Source organism: Pinus tabuliformis, chromosome 9, assembly GCF_031772625.1.
Source record: "Pinus tabuliformis cultivar Carrire ecotype Pingquan chromosome 9, CPIR1, whole genome shotgun sequence".
In the NCBI taxonomy this organism is placed as follows: Eukaryota; Viridiplantae; Streptophyta; class Pinopsida; order Pinales; family Pinaceae; genus Pinus; species Pinus tabuliformis.
This window is the reverse complement of record NC_142307.1, coordinates 428,135,208-428,159,779: the sequence shown is the minus strand read 5'-3', so window position 1 is coordinate 428,159,779 and position 24,572 is coordinate 428,135,208. Positions and strand designations below refer to the sequence as shown.

Genomic DNA, 24,572 nt, shown 5'->3' with positions numbered 1-24,572 from the left:
GGGTTGCTCTCAATAAGCTTCTTACTCAAGGAGCTAACAGTGCTACTAGATTTTATGGCTAGCGCAACTATTTTAGAAATCTTTTTTAAGGGATTCTTATCAAGCTTTCTGTAGCTTCTACTATTACAAAGGTGATCCAACATCTTATTCTGGTAATCCTCCCTATTAAGAATAACAGTTGCACCTCCTTTATTAGCTTTAAGAACAATAATGTCCTTGTTATTGTTCAAGGATTTTAGAGCTTCGAACTCAAGATTGCTAAGGTTGTTCTTAAGGGGTTTAGCTTTCCTTAAGATAACCATGCAATCTTGCCTAATAATATCTTTAGAGGCTTCCGGTATATCCCTTATCCCAAATTCAATGTCACAAATAATATCATGAACGTGGATTCTTCTTGGAGCAACCATAAAATTTAAACCTTTTTCTAAAAGACTGAAAACATGAGGATCAAAAGAGAATTTGGAGAGGTTAACCACCCTATTGCTAGATGAGGAAAAGGAAGCCTTAGAACAATTAGCTACATTACCCACAGAAATAAAATTAATGTTGTTAATATGACTAGAAGAATAGCTATTATTATTATTGTTATTGTTATAATTTTTAAATTGGTTATAAATATTATTATAATTATAATTATTAATATTAATATAATTAATATTATTATACTTATTTAGATTAGACTAATGGGGATTAGACTATGTATCCCCATCCGTAATGATAATCTAATCTAAGCCTTAGAACCATTAGCTACATTACCCACAGAAAGAAAATTAATGTGGTTAATATGACTAGAAGAATAGCTATTATTATTATTATTGTTATAATTTTTATTATGGTTATTAATATTATTATAGTTATTATTATTAATATTAATAAAATTAATATTATTATAGTTATTTAGATTAATTTTAATTCTTATTGATATTATATTTGTAATATAATTTAATAATAGTGATATTATTTAATATTAAAATAAAATTATTTTATTGATCTTATTTATTTCTTAATTCAAAAATAATATTAGTTATTAATTTAAAATTCCGATAAATTAAAAAAAATAGTTAATTAATTATCATTATTATAGTTTTTGTATTTCAAAATTCTTATTGATATTATATATGTAATATAATTTAATAACACTAATATAACTTAATATTAAATGAAATTATTTTATTGATATTATATATGTAATATAATTTAATAATACTAATATTATTTAATATTAAATGAACTTATTTTATTAATCTTATTTATTTCTTAGTTCAAAAATAATATTAATTATTAAATTAAAATTCTTTTTAATTCTGGGTCAAAGGCTTAATTAGTTATTTCATTTTTTTAGTCAAACTAGTTGTTATTTCTAACAACTAGTTAGCTCCTCTCATCATCTATTTATTCCATTTACTAGATCTGATTCCTCAGCTAGATCTGATTCCTCATCTTGTCCTGAAGATGAACCACACTAGTTGGTTCGAAACACATCGATGGGATTTTATTTTATGTGATTTTTATCGAAAATACTGTTACAAGATATATATATATATATATATATATATATATATATATATATATATATATATATATCGCTTAAAAGATTATACATATCATGAAAATACTCTATGATAATTAATTTCACTAATATAAAAATTAGGAGAAATGACATGAATGTTACTGATTTTTAAATATTTTATATGAAAAACATAATGAAATATCACTAAAATTTAATATTTAAGTTATTATTTTTTCATCCATCAATAAAACTATTTTCACTATTACGTAATCTGCCTTTTTAGAATTTTTTTTTTTTCTTCTGATTTTTAGATTTTTTTTTTTTTGTAATTTTTTTTTTTTTTTTTTTTTTTTTTTTTTTTTTTTTTTTTTTTATGTTAAAGGAAGATAAGTTGTTTACTTTAAATTTTATGATGATGATGATGATAATTAATGTCTATTAAGACTAATATAGTTTATCAGACTTTAAGAAAGTAAGAGATTAATTGAGATTCTTTAACATTTTATTTTTATGATCAACAATAAGGGAGAGAAGCATTCCTAGATTATCGTAGTTTTGTTGACTTAACAAGTCAAGAAGGTCGGTACTGTGGCAAAGATTTTGAAAATTAGAATGTATGTGAGCAAGAGACAAGCAATCCAAGAAAAGGTGATTTTCATCTTCAACCCTCTTAATATCACAAAGGTGATAGACACTTTCATCCCAAGAGTTTTGGCAATTGACCAACGCCCGATTTCACTTTGAAGATCATGAGAAATAGTCTTTATCTTCGCAATGTTCATTTTCTTCTCAGTACTGATCAATACAGAAAGATAAGTCTAGTTTTTGAGATTAGGGTCGATCACTTCCTTATAATACCTTTGCTTTTTTTTTTTCCCTTCAACTCCTTATCGTCCCACAAATTATCCTTAAATTTGGAAGTAATAATATTTTTTAATATTATCTTTATTCTTCAAGATGATCTCCTCCTTTAACCCCCAATGGTCTAGCTAGGCTTGGACATCCTTGTGCCAACCTCACTTGAGCCAGAGGTGGGAGTTTTGGCTAGAGTTAAAGGTAATTTTAAGAAACCTCTTAGCTTCCATGTTGTATAGTTTTTCTTATACATGAGATACCTAATCATAGCCATGCTCTCTATAGGGGAAAGGCTACTTCAATCAAAAGGATAGGGTAGGGAGTATTTCCTTTAATCTTAAGGTTGTAGGTTATAAATTGCTTTTGGATCACCTCAATCTTCCTCCACGATTCTCTAGATATACTGCAACCCAAACCTCACATCCATATAAAATAAGAAGGGTGACAAGAGTCTTAAAGAAGATATTTTTTTTACTCCATGACTAAAGATATGTTGACTTACAATTGCTTTCAAGCCCATAATAAACTTTCCAGCCTCTAATTATCATTTTCTCAATGATATAATTCTAATTGAGATGATGATGGATATCAATTCCCAAATATTTGTATGAAGAAACTTTCTCGAAGTATTCATTATCATAAATGAAATTATCATAGTTGATCTTTCTGGATTTAATTATCATAACTTTAGTCTTGTTAGTATTAATAATCATACATATCTTGGAGCAGTAAACATTGGAGGATTTTAAATTTTTTGTTGAGATCATCATGGCTCCTCGCTCAAAGAATGATATCGTCAACATAAAGGAGAAGATTAATGACCATGTCAATGAACCTGGGGTCATCACAACCTCTAGCTTCTAAACACTCTTCTAGCCTATCAATGTAAATGCAGAAAAAGGAAGGGGATAAGGAACATCCTTTCTTAACTTCAATGTTGCATGTAATTTCTTCTAACCAAAGCTAAAATAACTGGTAATTAACAGTAAATAAGTATTGTAAAAGAATGTGTGGCTTTCAAGTAATAAGTCTTGAATATCAACCAAAAAAATATGTTGAAGCAAAGTTCAGAATAAAATGTTAATTCAAAACTTGAATGATTTTATTTTATCTTTCAATATTTGTTTTGAAAATGTTTTTTCATCTCTTTTACAAATAGAATTGTAAATTGTTCTTGAAACAAGCTTATAGGATTCCATGTTTAGTAGAGTGAAAAATCTATTATACATATGTCATATGTCTCATAGAAGCTCAATTTCTAATAAAATATCAAAATCATTTATATGTAACTGAAACATAGTTTTATGAAGAAAATAATTACTCTAACACAAATTTTTATTGTTCCAAAATTTAAAAGTTCTCAACAAAACCTTATTAATCTGAAAATTGTACATCAGTTCTAGAATTTAAAGTGATCTTATCAATTTATAAACTTCTTCTTCATTAAGCTAGAAGCTACATTGTTATATTCAAGATTTATATGATAATGATTTGCTTAAAAGGTTCGTCTCTTATATTTGTTATTTTTTCCTACACCAGAGAAAAGCTAGCTTTTTTTGAACCATTATAACATACATTCAACTTGTTTTTTACATTTATATTTTATGATTAAGTAGTATACATCTATTCATTTTAAAAAACGATCGAAGTATGTGTAAGTGTTATTCTTAATTCATTAAAAAGAGAGAACATAAATAATCGATAAATTCTTTGAAGGGGATAACACATGATAACATAAATAAATTTGTTTACTATTAATGTTTTTCTTTTTCTTTTTCAAATGAAAATCATAGTATATTTAGGCCGATAGGTCTTTCTTTTCAAATAAGTAGACCTATGGTTTTAGTATACACTTCTCGTGTCTGTCTGACATCTGTGCACAGTTCTTCTGGTTTTATTCTACACTTCTCGTGTTTATTTGACATCTGTGCACATATTTTTAAGGCATCTTTTTGCTTTCCACTTGACATCTGTGCGCATCGGAGTCTTTTACCTTGGATTTTCAGGAGAGTGCGTTTGAAGTTTTCGTGGAGTTTATGGTACTAAACATGGAGGACACAAGAATGCTCACAAGAAGGAGAGAATAATTTCGAGAAGAGCTTAGAAATCTCATATGAACATTCAGCAGAGGTTTTGTAGCCTGACACCATCACCACCTATTCTATCCTTTGATTTTACTCCAATTTCAAGCATTCTGAATATGTCTCTCCGTGTAAGAGCTCACTCTACAACTCTTCAAGGAGGGGGAGGAACAATTCTTGCCAAATGCTCCTGGTTTACGAGCTCATGGACAACAACTCTCTAGATAAATGGCTATTCTTGCATCTGGATCAAGGAGGCGACAACGGTGACAAAGGGAGAGACATGGGATGTTTGACATGGGAACAACGTTGCAATGTGGCAGTAGGAACTTCCCCAGGTCTGACTTATTTGAAAATATTTGTATGTCAAAGGGCTCGAGGTACTGTAATCATGTCTTTGAGGTTTCAGATCCAATCCCAGGTTTCACGTCACTCTAATTCCACCACCTGCTACGAATATGGAGGATCTTCTAAGACAGTCTAAAAGACTTAAGAGACTCATTGATCTTGTGCAGACACTCCATGAAAGGAAAATGAAGGAAGTCCATGCACGGTACATCCTTCTGTCCAATCTAAGGCCAATTCATCCTCTTCAAGTCCAACACTCTCTTCCCATCATCGACCTAGCATGCATGGAAGACATCAACCAACGCTTCAAGACTGTGAGCCAATTAGCTCAGGCATCCCAAGAATGGGGTTTCTTTCAGGTTTGTATGGGATCACAATTTTGCCATTTTATTTTTTCCCTTTCCTCTGTCGATCATCCAACCAATTTCATTATTATTTAGCCTTCTAATTTCATGAGTTTTCATCTATTTTGAAGATAATAAATGGGCTTCACATGACTTTTTTTTTATCTTTGTCCTAAAGAGAAACATGAACAGTGTCCTATGAGGCCTGGAACTCCTATGCTTGAAGGCTATGGTCGGTTCTTTGACATTTCCGATGACATGGTCCTGGGTTGGGTCGATGCCCTTGTTCATTATATTTCTCTAGAGTGGGCAAAATCCATTGAGCAATGGCCCAAAAAACCCTACACATACATGTACAACTCTATACACATATACGTTGTGTGATAATTGAAACCCTAATATGAGATTGCATGCATTCTGATACACCACTGTACACACTATGAAGGGAAACACATGAAAAATATGGGGAAGAGATCATGAGGCTTATAGAGAAGTTGTTGAGTCTTCTGTCAGAGGGTTTAGGGTTGGACCCAAATTATATCTAAACCCTAATCAAATAACCCCTGCTCCAACTTAGAATCAATTATTACTTTCCTTGCCCTCAACCAGATTTGGTGAATGGCCTTAGACCGCATTCAAATGGAGATATACTGACTATTATGGGGTGGAGGGTCTCCAGGTCCGAAAAGACGAGCAATGGTTTACTATGGCCCCTATTCCTGGAGCTCTTGTTGTCAACATTAGGGATTTGTTACAGGTAAGTGGCATTCTTTGATCTCCTTTTGCTAGTTCAATTGTTTGTCGACTCTAGAATAGTTACATCGGTTAACCCTTCACATAGTGGTTGTAAAATGGTAGAAGGATTATCTAATGGTAGATAGTAAGCAATGGGAAATACAAGAGTGTCGAGCACTGGGTAGTAGCAAATACAAATCAGATTTGAATGTTAATAGTCATGTTTTTTATGCCACATTCTGATGTGTTGATTGTTGTCGCCCCTGAATTGATCGATGAAGCCCATCATAGCTTGTACAAGGTTATTAAAGCTAGGGAGTTTGTAACTAGCTATACGAGCCAAGTTTTTTATGGAAAAGGACCTCTTGATGCTCTTCTTATAGACCAAGCAAAGCAACGCAATGTCTAGTCCTTCAATTGCATTTCCATAAGATGTGTATACTATCTTGTAATTTTTGGATGGAAAGTATAATTATAAAAGGTTTGGGTTGGGCACAATCACTTGGTAAATTATATGGAAAAAAAGGAAACAAATTTAGTGGTTGTATATTCAAGTTTATATATATATATATATATATATATATATATATATATATATATATAGATATAGATATATATATATATATATATATATATATATATATATATATATATATAGATATATATTGAAAATTTACATAATAAATTTTTATTGTGAACAATATATCAATAAAATGTACTCTGTAATGCGTATTGTTAACACCCAGGTTGTTCCCTATGACTCCCAAGGGAATACGGCCGGGGTAACCACTAACCAATCTTTGGATTACAGTTTCTAGCCAAACTGTAATCAGAGAGGGCTCTCTCTTTATGATTTGTCTCTGTTGTGATGGTGTTTTAGGCTAGCTATTATGCTCAGGTTTTGGTTTATGTTTTGGTTGAAGGATTTCTTTCAGGTCTTAAGATGTAGTGTTTAGATAGTAAAGTATCATTGGGCAATGGAGTCTGGAGTTGTGAAATGCTTTGATATGCAGGATTGGTGGTGCTCAAACTGCAGGGCCAATTGTGTATCTCAGACAAACAAATTTAACTTGAATGGTGATGCATGTCAGCCAACAGAAAGCAATTAAGAATTTTCTATTAAGCTGGTGAGGTGAAAGTGAAACACGCTGCACAGGAGCAAACTTGAATTCCTGTGACAAAGGTCACTGTGAAAGATGTATTCTGAAAGTGCAGCAATTAAGAATTACACTTATCAAGATTACAGTTGAAGAAAAAATTCATTAACAACACAGATTGAACTCAGGGTATTCATTGAATAAATCCTGAAAGTTATCCTTTTTCCTTGTTGCTAAATATTCAAAGTTAGAAAACATATATGGATTTTAACAAATCAAAATTACATAACAGAGAGAGTTACAGAGACTTATTGTATTGTGTGATACACAGGAATCCAGCAGTTTTCAACAGACACCAGAACGCATTCAACACCTCAGAAATCCGAGAAATTCCATCACTTTCTTTATTAAACTTCTGAAAGGATTACAGCATAAGAACTTCTTCAGGAGAAATCAACAACAACCCTTGCAAACTCATGCGAAGGGGAATTTATAGAAGTGTGTATACAAAATATCTCAGGCATTGAGTCATCTGAGAGAGAAAATATCTTCATAACTTCGTACAGAAAGTAGAAAAGAAGTTATTACAGCTTTGAAAGCAGCATAAATGCTCTTTAAGTCTGTCAGAGGATAATTTGACCTTTGGAGGTCATTGAGTCGGTTGAACCGCTTTGCTTTGATGCTGGAAAATGCGTCTTTACTTTTTTCTGCGCTGTATCTTCTCGGCCCTGCCACCTGTGACTGTGCTTGCTGCTGTGGTGACCGAATGGCTCTGCTGAGTTGGCTCAGCCTTTCATCTTTCCTCTGTATGCTTATCTATCAAAATTCTGCCTGTGTATGATCACTTATAAATTGGACAAAAATTAACATTTACAGGTTCTGGCTTGATAATATCATTTGTGTCAATTTGTTCCAGACTTCCTGTGTGGGCAATTGGTGCTTGACAATTGCCTCTATGGTTTCATCTGCTTCTGTATATTTATAAAAATTTGGAGGCACATCAAATAGATGATTGATCTCGTTCATGATAAAAAATAGGTTGTCCACCCTATTATATAAAGTTTTCCCTGATGCTGGCCCTGATTCTGCTGAAGTGCTGGGCTGTCCTGCAATTTGTCCTGCAGCATAGGCATTGACCCTTTTAGTATAATTTTCAAGGGTAAGCAGTATTCCCACACTGCTTAGTATGCTGGGGAGGCCTCTGTTTTGCAATACCTGAAACCTGTCCATGAACTTGTTGATTTCAGTCTGCATATCTTGGGTTCTCCTTTCCAATGTTCCAACCAGGTTTCTTAGTGTCAGTACCCTTTTAACCATTGAGATTGTCTCAGTCCTGTGAGCAATTCCCATGGTGGCCAGTTGAGAGCTTGTTCTGTTATTCAAAATGTTGATCATTCTGTTGGCAGCATCAGGCATGTTGCCAAGGCTTGCTCTAGCTCTGTGTATTTCCCTATTTGCCTTTGCAATGAGAGCTGATTGTTCATCTATGGTCTCAATGTACTGCCATTGATTAGTAATGGACTGGCCAATATTGGCCCAAAGGACTGCCTTGAGCTCTGCTGTCACTTTGTCTAATTTGAGCTCATTTTCTAGCTCTTTTATTCTGTCTTTGAGGGCTTTCACCTCCCTGCCCTTCTCTGCCACAGCTTGTTTGGATTTGTCATACCTGTCATTTACCTTGGCCAATTTATCCCTGGTCTCATTTAGCTCTGCCATTTGAGCTTCCAGGGCTTGAATCTCATTTTTTAGCTTTTGCATGTCCAAGCTAGGGGCCTGTTCCGTTGGTGGAGGTGCTGAAGTAAGTGGTGCAGCTTGATCAGTTTGTTGGGGAGGAGGAACAGTAGCTGGGGAAGCTTCCTCAAGGTTTATGATTTGAGGAGGAGCCTGAGAGGTCTGCCCTTCTTCTCTCTGTTTTAAGGCTGCCTGTAGTGCTGTTTTTGCAGCCTCCGATTCTCCCAGATGTTCCTGAGTTTGGATTAGCTGCTTATACAGAGATATCAACAAGGTTGTGGCCTGTTGATCATGTCTTTGCTGGGCAACATCATCTGTTTGAGGGTGAATTGTGGCTGGGAGTTTGATCTTTCTCCTCAAGGCTGCCATGTCTGCATCCCTCAATTTTAAGATCTCTTGTATGCCCTTGATGTCTTTGGGATCATGTCCCATCTCTATGATGATGTCCTCCAAGGACCTTATTCTGTTGTCCTTTGCCTGGGATGATGCTCTCTCCAACTCTAGCTGAGAGGCTGTATTGTTGAGGCTATTTTGTAGCCTGTAGTTGTCCAATGTTTGGTCTGCCAAGGAAGCATAGACCATCTCACCCGTTTGCTTATGCAGTTCTATCTTATCCATTGGGTGGATATCTTTGGCAAGGACTTCCAGGTTAGTCCTTAAGTAATCAGAGGCAGATTTGGGCTGCATTGTTGTTGGCATAAAATGACTCATGATCATTTTGCCTTCCTGCACATCATATGCAGACATGAGTCTTTGTTGATTGGTGGGAGCCATGTTCAGCAGATGGTTATATAGCTGTATCTTGATGGGCTCATTTCTCCTCTTAATATCTATGAATTGCTGCTTAATGCTGGGTCCACCTTCCCTTTGCTGATTGGAGGAACTGACTTCTCCTCCTATTGCTCTATCCTGCTCCTGTTGAAAGGAGCTTGCTGATGCTTCCCTGCTGGGTATACCCAAGGACTGTCCTATTGGCATTTCTTCCTCTGAGAAGGGATTAATTCTCTGTCTTTTCTCCCCACGAGATGCTGATGTTGTAATGGGGGTCTCTCTGTCCCTTTTCCTGCTTGTATCCTCCTTTTGTGGAGTTTGGAGGATTGATGCCTCAGCTGAAGTTTCTTTCCTTGGAGGCACAGTGTGTTCAGTGGATTTAGGGGCTTCCACTGTTTGCTCTTGCTGGACAGGCTGTTCCTGCCTTTGTTCTTCCGGTTGCTGCTGTTCTTCTTGCTGCTGCCCTTCTCCCTGCTGCTCCATTTCCTCTTGTTGCTGCACTAGTGTTTCCATTTGTTCCTCGGTCATAGGAGGTGGCTGTTCCACTTGCTTTTCTTTGCCTTTGCCGGTTGTCTGTGGAGTATTCATAGCAGCTTGCTGATGTGTTGTTGAAGCTGAAGAAGCTGCTCCAAGTTGTCTTTTGTATGAGAGGGGGACTTGTCCACAAGTTTCTAAGTCAGTTTCCTTTTGAATATTTCTGGCCTCTCTTTCTAGCAGCTCTTCACTAGTGATTTCCTCTTCTAAGGTGCCCTCTTCCCAGGTTAATGCATTGGCATACTGCTCAATCTCAGGCTGCCTTATGTGAGAATAGGTACCCAATTTGTATCTTATCCTTCTGAGGGAAACAAAGTGATTGGGGTCATAGGGTATCCATTCAAAGCTAGTTTGCAGTTTGAGGGCCTCTAGGATACTGTTTGCCTCTTTCCACCCCTCCTCTTTTCTGTTGTATAGGAAAGGGCCCAGCTGGCTCCTTACCTTCAACTGTGCCTTCTTGTTCTTGCTTTGGAAGTGGAGGTAGTCGGCATTCCCAAATTGCCTGAAGTATTCAAGGGCAAAAAGCCTCATGGGGACATACCTTGGTAGCCTAAAAGGATTCAACTCACAGCCATATACTCTGATGACTGTGTGGTTTTGGTAAAGGTACCAATTACCAATTCTGTAGGTTTTGTTCAGATGGAGAATTCTCCTCATGTCATCAGTCAATCTTGGAGGAGGAACACCGTACAATAATGTCATAGCTGGATGTATAAATAAGTCTATAAACTCACAGTATGTGTATGGTGACACAGAGGTGCAGTGAAAGAGAGAGGTCCAAAACACAACTGATCTTGGATTCCCCTGGGCATTAACTTGTTTCAGGGGAATGGAGAAGCTGCCTGGTTGATTAAACAAGAATAGATGGTAAATGAATGAAGTATATCTGAACAGTCTTTCCCTCTGCAGATCCATCAGCTGGTCATGGATCCTATCTGCAATATATGTGGCATAATCATAATGTACAGCTGGAGGCTTTCCAGGAGAGAATATAGACAACATTGCCATTATGATTTCATCCACATCCTCCATTCCCTTGAACCCTAGGACATAGCTGATCAAATCCACTAGCATTCTGCCCAATTCATTCAAGTAATGATATCTAATAGGAGAAGTTCTGATGGCTTCAGAGCCTGATTGTACAAACAGCTGGTTGATTTTGATGACTTGGTCATTTGACAACTTATTCCCCTTCTTTATCAAGTTCTGCGTGTGGAGGGGGGTCAATGGTTTTGCTGTGTGGAAATGCAGCATCTCATTTATGCTCTCTGGGGTGATATGGAACAGAATTGAGCCTGTAGGGCTGAGGACAGCTCTTTGGCCTGGATCATAGCACTCCTGACATCTGTAGATCAACTCTGGCATAGAATTTACCTGGGGGAGGTTGTAGATGGGCAAGTTTGAATCCCAAATCCCTAGGATATCAGCTCCACTAAGGTGCTGGGCTTTCAACTCATTTAGCATCTGAATATTGTATTTGGAGCCTAATGGAAACCAGTCTAACATTTGATAATCCATATCTCCCAGGGCTTTCCATTCCAACTCCCTATGAGGGACATTGAGAGGTTTGATGTTCAGTGCAATTGGAGTCTCCATAGTCTATTAAGTTTCTGTCTTGCTGGTGAGCTGGCCAAAGTAGGCAGAACAGTACAGAGGTGATTTCTTGCAATGAAATTGTGAATTTCAGGGACCAGAGGGTGAAATGGGCACACAGCACTTGTAATACTATCTGATTTATGAATAAGGCCAAATGTCTGGTCTCCCTCTGTCCTTTGTAGCAGGTTTTTTAATGTGTTAACCAGCTGTCTCACGATTGCGCGAGCAATTTACAGTTTTTTGATAAGAACTCGGGAAATTAAGGCTCAGCTAGTGGTTTTCGAGCTTGTAATTGGAAATAGAGGCTTTACAGAGGGATTTTGCCGGTGAGATTGTGAGTTTAGTGTTGTTTAGGCCCTTCGAGTAATTTTACAGTCAATTTAGGCGTATGGAGGATGAACGACGAGAAATACCTGGCAAACAGCGAGCAGTGGTCGTGAATGTGGGTGGAATTGGTGCTCTGGAGGTCTTCAGGTCGATTCCAGCGGGGTGGCGCAGTTTTGAACGTCAAACACCATGCAGAAGAAGCAGTAGCGAATAAGCAGAAAGTATGAAAAATGCAATTTTTGGCCATAATATGGACTTTTTGGCAATTTGGCGCCTTTTCTCTGATGACGTCAGCATGACGTCATAGGGTGGGGTCAAGCTCGGATGACGTCAGCATGACGTCATCGGGTGAGGTGGCGAGCTACTATTGGTCCACGGGGTGATGCGGTGGCAGGCACGTTGGCACAAATGCGGACAAAAGTGTTGATGCGATGGCAGGGCGGCAATGACGTGGGCAGGACGTGGGACCAGCAAACCGGGCGGTAGGTGCCCGCGGTTACGGTTAAGCGCCAGCGGTTACGGTTTCTCGGGGCGGTTATGATACGGCCCTGATTTTGTCAGAGGCCGCTCCGAGAGCCCTGATCGGGTGACGCGTGGCCAAGCACTGACGTAACGCAACGTCATTTTCTCGGGCGCTAAATCTCTGTCGTGGGGGCCGCTCCGATATTAATGAGGACCGTCGGATCACTTGGGTCCGATCCGACGGTTGACGGGAGGGCGATATGATCGCTGGATATGGATGCGGGCGGGTATTTATTTAATATTTGTTTTAGGAAGCAGCGCCCGGCGGAAGCCTTCGGATATGGGTTTTTTATAAGGTTTTTCAATGTATTTCGAAGAAATCAAATGCATGCGCCAACTTTGGTTAAGCGGCAGAAGTGGGTTTTTTGGGTTTTTCTTTGCAAATGATGGTTTAATGAGTGGAATGACTTGAAGCAAGGGGGAGAGATGAGGTATAGGTTCATCAAAGTGACCAGATGTCATTTTGATTCCTTTTTTAGAGAACATATGGCTATAATGCCAAGGGGAGGGATATTTATACAAAATTTGGGGTTTATACACCATGGTGTTAATATTAGTAGGGGAAAGGTGATATAGGGGATTTATGTAGTAGAGTTAGAGTTAATATGGATGAGGGGGGGATGAATGGAGAAAATACTAAGTTTTTTGTGAAACACTTGGCTTAAAGAGTAGATCAAAATGAAAAGATTTCTACACAAGAAATGTGGCTTCTAAAGATAAGAAATCAATCATAATACCACAATTAGTTTCATGAATCTCAACTCAGAAGGGAATGTTAGTAAATGACATGAAAAGGGGAAGAAGGGAGGTTAGACATGCTTCATGCTTGCTGCAACTTGATGAAGAAGAATACCTTCTTAATTGATTGACTTTGCCTTGGTAAACAAAGTTAACACACCTGCAATGGTAAAGATAACCTTTCTGCAACCCCAACTACTTACCCATCTATTTGCCTAGCATTTTTTATTTCTTCTTGGAGGGTGCACTTGGACTTGCAGACCCTTACTTGCCTTTTCTTTTCTTTGGCTTTTCTTTTGTTTTTCTATCTACTTCTACCCTTATTTCTTCCAAGGTCCCAGATTAAGCTGTTGGGAGCCTTTTCTTCTCTACCTGAACTACTTGTCTGCCAAGATTAAATAGTTTGGACAGACTCCTTTCTCTATTCTACAACTAAAAAATTAAAACATGACATGATCCAGATTAGACTGTTGGACCATCCATCAAAATTTAAGTCCTTACTAAGCCATAAGCACAGCTTGGGTTCTCTTGGAAATATGTGATCTTTGAATCATCAAAGCAGAGCATATTTGGACCTTTTCATAGCCAATCATGAAATATGAAACCTATTGGTATAGGTAGCTAACAGTGGCTCCACATGGGGATGGTGTTTCATTTGAAAGACCAAGAACAGCGGGTCAGATTGCCTTGCTCCTTGACTGCTCTTGCCAATCTTGAAGTTTGCTGCTTTGAATTGCCAAAATTGTGTGCTTCTCCTCTTGGTAGACCTCTGATTCTATTTACCTTTTGCTGGCAATTAATAAACTTGAAAAAACTGCATTTTTACAATCTAAACAGAAGATAATATATACATCTGCATATATACAAGGGAACCTTAGACTGTCCTCATGGGTAATACTCAAAATAATGCTTCAGCATCCTGCCATTGACAGGACCTTCATCCAAGTCAGTTTCATTGAGACTTTTTAGGAAGTAAGTGTTGTTACCTTGTACTGCTTGGATAGCAAATGGTCCTCTCCAAAGGGAGTCAAATTTTCCATGTTTTCCTTTGTCTTCTCTTCTTGCATCCCACTTGAGGACTTTGTCTCCCACACTGAAATCTTCTGCCTTAGTTCTTCTATCAAAGGCCTTCTTTAATTTCTCTTGTAGAACTTGAACTCTGCTGAAAACTTGGTCTCTAGTTTGCTGCAGACATATGATTTGATTGATTCTTCTTTGCATATCATTTGGTTCAGCTTGGCTTTCTTGAAGAAGCTTCATAACAGGCACTCCTAGTGATGAGGGGAATTTGGCTTCTAGTCCATAAACCAACTCATATGGGCTGGTCCCAATTGATCTTTTGGTTGTTAGTCTATCTGCCCATAGGGCATTCACCAGCTTCTTATGCCAATTCTTTTTGTTCTCTTCAAGTACTTTCTTTATGATGTTTACCAGACTTTTGTTTGATGATTCAGCAAGGCCATTTCCTTGGGGATAATAGGCAGTGGAATGGCCCAGAGTGATGTGAAATTTATGGCAGAAGTTCACCATCTTCGTGGATCTGAAAGCAGCAGCATTGTCTGTTATTATTTTGTCAGGACAGCCAAATCTAGCCAATATGTTGTTCTCCAAGAACTGAATAATTATTGAATCATTCGCTTGTCTGCATGGGGCAGCTTCAATCCACTTGGTGAAGTAGTCTGTGGCTGTTAAGATCCATCTGTGTTGGCCTGAAGATGAGGGATGAATTTCCCCAATGAAGTCCAATCCCCATTGTTGAAAAGGTCTCTCTGTTGCAATAGGCCTTAAAGGAAGTGGCAGCAACTGTCTCTTTCCCTCAAACACTTGACATTTATGACATGAGGTGATGAATTTCTTGACATCAGAGAACATGGTGGGCCAGTAATATCCAGCCCTTAGTATCTTGTCCACAGTGGACTTCCAGTACAAGTGTCCACCACAGTCACCTGCATGAAATTCTTTTATGATATTGTCAACTTCATTTTCAATTAAACAGTGCAGCAATATACCTTCATGGTTTTTCCAAAGCAGATTGCCATCCATCACACAAAATCTTGAGGTTTTCATTTTTAAGAATCTACACTTAGTTCTGGACAGTCCTTGGGGAGCATACAGGTTTTGTAACACATAACAGATATCTGAATACCAGGGGGATTGTTCAAAGGCTACATTGATCTTTGGAGTCGCCAGCTCCGGTTCACTGTCCAGCTGGTTAATGTCTAAGGCTTGAAAATTTGTTTCTGTCATTAATTTAGCCAAGCCTTGGCCTTTTATTAGTTTTGTAGGTTTTATCTCAATGTCAAATTCCAAGATGTTGGCAATCCATTTTCCTCTTCTGCCCTCTAAATTTTCTTGGGTGAGAATGTCTTTGACAATAGGACTTGGCACATATGCTATAACATGGGAATAAAGGATATAAATCCTAAAGTCTTTAATTGCTTTGACTAAAGCATAAGTTTGCTTTTCCATGATTTGATACTTTAAAGGTGCATCTCTAAGAGCTTTGCTAAAGAAAGCAATTGGCTTCTCATTACCTTGGTCATCTTTTTGTAATAGGACAACAACAATAGTATGCTGGGAGGCAAAAGAGAAAATGATAAATTCTCTGTCAAACTGAGGATTGGTCAAGACTGGGGTTTGGGTAAGGGCCAATTTTATACCTTCAAAGGCTTGATTGGCTTCAACAGTCCATTTTACTTTTGAATCCTTTTTTAACATGTTATTTAATAATCTGATTAGTTCTGCTAGGTTTGGGATAAACCTTCTCAAGAAATTGATTTTTCCCAAGAATCCTTGCAACTCTTTGACATTCCGTGGGTGGGGCATTTGTAGGATAGCCTGTATCCTATCTGGGTCAATTCTTATGCCATCTTTAGAAATGATGTGGCCCAACAGCTTACCTTCCTCTAAACCAAACAAGGATTTCTTGGGATTCAAGGAAATTCCATATTTTCTGCATTTAAGGAAGATCTGTCTCAAATGTTTTATATGTTCTTGGTCTGATTTTGAGAAAGGTGTAAGGTCATCCAGGTAAATGACTAAAAATTCATGAATCTCTTTGGCAAAGGCAATATCCATTGCTCTTTGAAAAGTTGCCCCTGCGTTTTTCAATCCAAAAGGCATCTTTACATATTTGAAAGTTCCCCATGGGGTTGTAAATGCTGTTTTGTCCTGATCATCAGGGTGAACTAAGATCTGGTTGAAACCTGAGAATCCATCAAGTAGAGAAATTCTGGAAGCCCCCACTACTCTCTGCAAAATGTGATCCATCTTGGGTAAGGGGTAATTGTCTTTGAGGGACACTTGGTTCAGATTCCTCAAATCCACACACAGCCTAATTTCACCAGTCTTCTTTCTTGTAGGGACTAGGTTAGAGATCCATTCAGAGAATCTGATTGGTGCTATGATGCCTGCCTTGAACATTTTTTGTACCTCTTGTTCCATTGCTGGGAGAAGCATAGGATTGATTCTCCTCAGTTTTTGTTTAAAGGGCTTTTGATCAGGTTTGAGAGGGATAGTGTGCTGGATTACAGAGGTGTCATAGGACTTTAGGTCCTCATAGCTCCATGCAAAAACATCCTGGAACTCTTTGAAGAGGTCAATGTATTTGGGCTTTTGGTAAGGAGGTAAAGAAGCAGATAATTTAATTATCTTGGGCTTCTCACTTGTACCTATGTTGCACTCTTCGATGGCTGCATTTAAGGGCTGCATTTTTGGTTTTCTAAGAATGTCATTTGAGTCAAAGATGTCTTCTAGCGGAGTTAGGCCCGTTGGTAGAAAATTGTCTTTCAGCTCAATGATTTCAGTTTCAGCATTGGCCACCTCTTCATAGTTAATTTGTTGAATTTGTTGAATGTTTTCCTTGTTGAAAATGGTTGGACTCAGCATTAGTTTTGCAGTTCTAGGTGATATTGGGTGAGCAATCTGTTGAAACTGTATTTGTGATGGACTTGCTCCAACAAGTATTTGTGATTGACTTGCTGTCTCAAGTATTTGTGATTGACTTGCTGTCTCAGTATCAATATTTAGTCCTGCAAATTCTTGCTGCATAGTTAAAAAATGATTTATTTGCTTGTCATCCTCAAATACTTGCCAATCATTGATATTGTTTGGAATGGAGGGTCTGTGTTTTACCTCAGCTGTAAAACAATGGTGGGGCTCAAAGGGAAACTTGCAGGTACTTGCAAAGGTGGCTAAACTATGAGCATGTAGGTTGTGGGTTCTAGGAATTTTAGTAATTTGGAATTCAGAAAAAAAGTTTAGTACCTCAGCAACAACAGACCTATAAGTCCTTAGTCTTTTGTCATTGGTGACAAAGTTTCCCTTCACTTGTTGGATAACCAAATCTGAATCACCCATGATTGAAACCCTGGCAGCTTGCAAGAACTTTACCAACTTGAGTCCTAGTAAAAGAGCTTCATATTCTGCCATGTTATTAGTGCATCTGAAATTCAATCTATAGGCTCTGCCTTCTGCATAGCTATTTTCTTTATTGTGTACCCAAACTCCAGCTCCAGCCCCTAATTTGTTGACTGAGCCATCAAATTCAAGGAACCATAGAATATTCTGTTGGGAAGGAGATTTGATGACCTGTTCATGGGCTGGCAATGTGAGTAGAAGTTGTGGTTTTCCATCTAGCTTGTCTTCTAGGACAGTTTCATCATTTGATTGGGCATGCTTGAGATTTAGGACAGCAGTAGTATCTAGTGTTTGCTTGACTGTTGTTTCATGGGTGGTGAAACTTTCCCTTGTATGAATATCTTGGTTTCATCCTCATGTTTTGAGGGCATTGTGGTGTCATTGAAGAGAATGTATGAGTCTATGTCTGAATGGACAGCATATATAGGAAAGTTTTGAGGCTTTTCTTCACTGCTAACCATGTATTTCATAAGTGTTTCTCTGTACAGTCTTTTTGGTTGCCCAAAAACAGAGATGGTGGCATATGACATGTCTAATTGTAGGGAACCTTGGAGTTTAGCTCCCCATGATCTTGATAACAACATCCCATACTTAGGTGGGATATCAGCAACTACCACATCCATTAGGATGGTCTTGTTTGGGTATTGAACCAGAGACACACATAAGTCTTTTATGAGACCTAAACACTTGACTTGGCTGGAGTCAAAGGAAAACAGATCCTTATATGGTCTTGTTATGTCTAAATTCAATCTCTCCATGACTGCTTTTGGCATGAGATTGTGAGAGGCACCTGAGTCAAACATTGCATTATGTAATATTTTATCATGAATATGTAAACTGACATAGAAAGGTAGTACCCCTGTGACTACTGTTTTTCCATCCACTTCTGGGCCAAACAGGAGTTCTGGGGTGTCATCCAGCACATTGACATCGTCTTTGTTGCTAGTGAGTTGAAGGGACCTTTTGATCTGTAGTTTGTAGATGTCATGCTTGGCTAGTTCCAAGAGAGGAATAGCTATCTTTATTTTGCCAATTTCGGTTGCTAAGTCAAAGGGTTTTTCAGATTGGGCCTTGGGGTTTTGGGTGACAGTCCTTTCCTTGTTCATTAAATCTCCTTCTTGATTATTATCTTGACTTTGGGACTTATCTTTTTTACTCATCTCTTGAGGAGAAAGAGTTGAATGAGGATGAGCAGGGGGAGTGACCATAGGCTGCTGTCTTAAGGACAGTGGTTCAGTGATCTCCTCAACAATTACTTCTTCTGTATGTGAATTCATTTTATCATTAGGTTCTGTGACTGTAACTCTTTCAGGCTGCTGATTATCCTTTTTCTTTTCAGGCTGGTTAACATTCACAGTTCTGCTCCTCAGCTTGTATTGTTTATGGACTTCATAAACAGCAGTGTCATAGCCTTGTTTGAAGTCAAAGGATTCACCTGATTTAGTTTGGAACAGTTTGATTTCATCATCCTCATGATCTTCTCGTGTTAAGAAAACTTGACTTTCACCATCTAGACCCATTAAATTAATCTCAGGATCTTCATTGGGCTCCGCTGATGTGGAAGTTTCTGCATAATTTTCTTGGAAAGGGGGTCTTATGTCTTGATCAGCACTGGTTTTGCCAATGCCTGGGTTTTGAGTTCTCCTAAAATTTGGATTCCTAGGAGGGTTGTTTTGCGGTGCTTCCCATGATGATTTTCTCTCAACCGATTCCACTCTATCCCCTAATCTTTTCATTCCATTGAGTATTGCATCCAGCTTCTGATCAAAGGCAGAGGGTTCCTCTTTGAAAACAGTCCTCTTTTCCAACCTTGCCCTGTTTCTTTTGGCAATTAGGTTGGCTTCCACTGTGACAGCAACCCTTTGGGCCTCTTCAAGGGATTGACAGTCTCTTTCCTTCAACTGATAGGCCATATCAGGGTCAAAACCATCAGGGAATTTGTACAAGGCTAAATCAGGAGGAGGCCTTAAATTTTGTGGAATTGAGTTATATACATTGTTAAATCTTGCACAATACTCCAAAACAGTCTCTTGGGGACCTCTTTTGATAGTGTCATATTCCCCAAGTATGTGCAGAGGATCTTTCTTCTTCTTCCATCTATTAGTAAAGGCTTGATACAGTTCAGCAGGAGTTGTAATGGAGTTTGCATTCAGGGATCTAAACCAAGTTCTAACATCCCCAGTTAGGCTTTGAACAAACATCCTCATTCTGACACTGTCATCGTCTATTTCATAGGTCTCAAAATGGTCTTGCATCCTCTTGGCATGCTGGGCAGCTGTCAGAGGGCCATTGGAGTCAAAATATGAAATTTTGGTTTGGTAATCTTGGGGTAGAGCTGCAACATTAGCTGGTATCTGCAAGGGTGCATATCTGTTAGCCATATTTACAGGATTTAGAGGATTAACAGGGGCAGCTGGGATAATAGGAACAGTAGGTATCACAGGGGTAACAAGTAGGGGTGAACCTAGAGTGTTGGTTAAGGGGATATGTGCAGTGGAAGAAGATGTGAGAGGAGGACTTTGAGATGTGGATGGTGAACTAGGGGAACTAGGGGTAGACCGGAAAAGGACCTTGCATGGGGTAGAGATAAGGTTAGGATGATCTGAATCTGAGGTTAAGTCAGCAGGCTGCTCCTGCTTTTGCTGCCTCCTAATGTTTCTTGGGATGGTATTTGGATTATCAACAATGATGGGTGGATTAGGATCAGGATTTGCCCTAGTGTGCCGTGGATTTTTCTTGGGAGCCAACTTCTAACTGTTTTTGGGATTTTGTAGGAAATTTTTATATCTGAAAGGACTGGATGAAGATTTTGGAATGGCTATATATTCTCAGAGCTAAGATGAAGATTCCCTAAACAAGCTCCTCCCTAAAGCTGTTAATGTGATACAGAAACAGATTAAAGGCCTCTTGGCTGATTTCAGGCTTGATAGTAGCTATGAAAATATATGGTAATTGAAAAATCTCAAGCAGTCCCCAGTGGAGTCGCCAATTATGTTAACACCCAGGTTGTTCCCTATGACTCCCAAGGGAATACGGCCGGGGTAACCACTAACCAATCTTTGGATTACAGTTTCTAGCCAAACTGTAATCAGAGAGGGCTCTCTCTTTATGATTTGTCTCTGTTGTGATGGTGTTTTAGGCTAGCTATTATGCTCAGGTTTTGGTTTATGTTTTGGTTGAAGGATTTCTTTCAGGTCTTAAGATGTAGTGTTTAGAGAGTAAAGTATCATTGGGCAATGGAGTCTGGAGTTGTGAAATGCTTTGATATGCAGGATTGGTGGTGCTCAAACTGCAGGGCCAATTGTGTATCTCAGACAAACAAATTTAACTTGAATGGTGATGCATGTCAGCCAACAGAAAGCAATTAAGAATTTTCTATTAAGCTGGTGAGGTGAAAGTGAAACACGCTGCACAGGAGCAAACTTGAATTCCTGTGACAAAGGTCACTGTGAAAGATGTATTCTGAAAGTGCAGCAATTAAGAATTACACTTATCAAGATTACAGCTGAAGAAAACATTCATTAACAACACAGATTGAACTCAGGGTATTCATTGAATAAATCCTGAAAGTTATCCTTTTTCCTTGTTGCTAAATATTCAAAGTTAGAAAACATATATGGATTTTAACAAATCAAAATTACATAACAGAGAGAGTTACAGAGACTTATTGTATTGTGTGATACACATGAATCCAACAGTTTTCAACAGACACCAGAACGCATTCAACACCTCAGAAATCCGAGAAATTCCATCACTTTCTTTATTAAACTTCTAAAAGGATTACAGCATAAGAACTTCTTCAGGAGAAATCAACAACAACCCTTGCAAACTCATGCGAAGGGGAATTTATAGAAGTGTGTATACAAAATATCTCAGGCATTGAGTCATCTGAGAGAGAAAATATCTTCATAACTTCGTACAGAAAGTAGAAAAGAAGTTATTACAGCTTTGAAAGCAGCATAAATGCTCTTTAAGTCTATCAGAGGATAATTTGACCTTTGGAGGTCATTGAGTCGGTTGAACCGCTTTGCTTTGATGCTGGAAAATGCGTCTTTACTTTTTTCTGCGCTGTATCTTCTCGGCCCTGCCACCTGTGACTGTGCTTGCTGCTGTGGTGACCGAATGGCTCTACTGAGTTGGCTCAGCCTTTCATCTTTCCTCTGTATGCTTATCTATCAAAATTCTGCCTGTGTATGATCACTTATAAATTGGACAAAAGTTAACATTTACAGGTTCTGGCTTGATAATATCATTTGTGTCAATTTTTTACAGACTTCCTGTGTGGGCAATTGGTGCTTGACAATTGCCTCTATGGTTTCATCTGCTTCTGTATATTTATAAAAATTTGGAGGCACATCAAACAGATGATTGATCTCGTTCATGATAAAAAATAGGTTGTCCACCCTATTATATAAAGTTTGCCCTGATGCTGGCCCTGATTCTGCTGAAGTGTTGGGCTGTCCTGCAATTTGTCCTGCAGCATAGGCATTGACCCTTTTAGTATAATTTTCAAGGGTAAGCAGTCTTCCCACACTGCTTAGTATGCTGGGGAGGCCTCTGTTTTGCAATACCTGAAACCTGTCCATGAACTTGTTGATTTCAGTCTGCATATCTTGGGTTCTCCTTTCCAATGTTCCGACCAGGTTTCTTAGTGTCAGGACCCTTTTAACCATTGAGATTGTCTCAGTCCTGTGAGCAATTCCCATGGTGGCCAGTTGAGAGCTTGTTCTGTTATTCAAAATGTTGATCATTCTGTTGGCAGCATCAGGCATGTTGCCAAGGCTTGCTCTAGCTCTGTGTATTTCCCTATTTGCCTTTGCAATGAGAGCTGATTGTTCATCTATGGTCTCAATGTACTGCCATTGATTAGTAATGGACTGGCCAATATTGGCCCAAAGGACTGCCTTGAGCTCTGCTGTCACTTTGTCTAATTTGAGCTCATTTTCTAGCTCTTTTATCCTGTCTTTGAGGGCTTTCACCTCCCTGCCCTTCTCTGCCACAGCTTGTTTGGATTTGTCATACCTGTCATTTACCTTGGCCAATTTATCCCTGGTCTCATTTAGCTCTGCCATTTGAGCTTCCAGGGCTTGAATCTCATTTTTTAGCTTTTGCATGTCCAAGCTAGGGGCCTGTTCCGTTGGTGGAGGTGCTGAAGTAAGTGGTGCCGCTTGATCAGTTTGTTGGGGAGGAGGAACAGTAGCTGGGGCAGCTTCCTCAAGGTTTATGATTTGAGGAGGAGCCTGAGAGGTCTGCCCTTCTTCTCTCTGTTTTAAGGCTGCCTGTAGTGCTATTTTTGCAGCCTCCGATTCTCCCAGCTGTTCCTGAGTTTGGATTAGCTGCTTATACAGAGATATCAACAAGGTTGTGGCCTGTTGATCATGTCTTTGCTGGGCAACATCATCTGTTTGAGGGTGAATTGTGGCTGGGAGTTTGATCTTTCTCCTCAAGGCTGCCATGTCTGCATCCCTCAATTTTAAGATCTCTTGTATGCCCTTGATGTCTTTGGGATCATGTCCCATCTCTATGATGATGTCCTCCAAGGACCTTATTCTGTTGTCCTTTGCCTGGGATGATGCTCTCTCCAACTCTAGCTGAGAGGCTGTATTGTTGAGGCTATTTTGTAGCCTGTAGTTGTCCAATGTTTGGTCTGCCAAGGAAGCATAGACCATCTCACCCGTTTGCTTATGCAGTTCTATCTTATCCATTGGGTGGATATCTTTGGCAAGGACTTCCAGGTTAGTCCTTAAGTAATCAGAGGCAGATTTGGGCTGCATTGTTGTTGGCATAAAATGACTCATGATCATTTTGCCTTCCTGCACATCATACGCAGACATGAGTCTTTGTTGATTGGTGGGAGCCATGTTCAGCAGATGGTTATATAGCTGTATCTTGATGGGCTCATTTCTCCTCTTAATATCTATGAATTGCTGCTTAATGCTGGGTCCACCTTCCCTTTGCTGATTGGAGGAACTGACTTCTCCTCCTATTGCTCTATCCTGCTCCTGTTGAAAGGAGCTTGCTGATGCTTCCCTGCTGGGTATACCCAAGGACTGTCCTATTGGCATTTCTTCCTCTGAGAAGGGATTGATTCTCTGTCTTTTCTCCCCACGAGATGCTGATGTTGTAATGGGGGTCTCTCTGTCCCTTTTCCTGCTTGTATCCTCCTTTTGTGGAGTTTGGAGGATTGATGCCTCAGCTGAAGTTTCTTGCCTTGGAGGCACAGTGTGTTCAGTGGATTTAGGGGCTTCCACTGTTTGCTCTTGCTGGACAGGCTGTTCCTGCCTTTGTTCTTCCGGTTGCTGCTGTTCTTCTTGCTGCTGCCCTTCTCCCTGCTGCTCCATTTCCTCTTGTTGCTGCACTAGTGTTTCCATTTGTTCCTCGGTCATAGGAGGTGGCTGTTCCACCTGCTTTTCTTTGCCTTTGCCGGTTGTCTGTGGAGTATTCATAGCAGCTTGCTGATGTTTTGTTGAAGCTGAAGAAGCTGCTCCAAGTTGTCTTTTGTATGAGAGGGGGACCTGTCCACAAGTTTCTAAGTCAGTTTCCTTTTGAATATTTCTGGCCTCTCTTTCTAGCAGCTCTTCACTAGTGATTTCCTCTTCTAAGGTGCCCTCTTCCCAGGTTAATGCATTGGCATACTGCTCAATCTCAGGCTGCCTTATGTGAGAATAGGTACCCAATTTGTATCTTATCCTTCTGAGGGAAACAAAGTGATTGGGGTCATAGGGTATCCATTCAAAGCTAGTTTGCAGTTTGAGGGCCTCTAGGATACTGTTTGCCTCTTTCCACCCCTCCTCTTTTCTGTTGTATAGGAAAGGGCCCAGCTGGCTCCTTACCTTCAACTGTGCCTTCTTGTTCTTGCTTTGGAAGTGGAGGTAGTCGGCATTCCCAAATTGCCTGAAGTATTCAAGGGCAAAAAGCCTCATGGGGACATACCTTGGCAGCCTAAAAGGCTTCAACTCACAGC

At 38.9% G+C, this 24,572-nt stretch overlaps 1 pseudogene; it reads left to right on the top strand.

Moving 5' to 3' along the window:
• Positions 1–5,354: 5,354 nt before the first annotated feature.
• LOC149148979 (oxoglutarate-dependent flavonoid 7-O-demethylase 1-like) lies at positions 5,355–6,282 on the top strand (annotated as a pseudogene).
• The last annotated feature ends 18,290 nt before the right edge of the window (positions 6,283–24,572 follow it).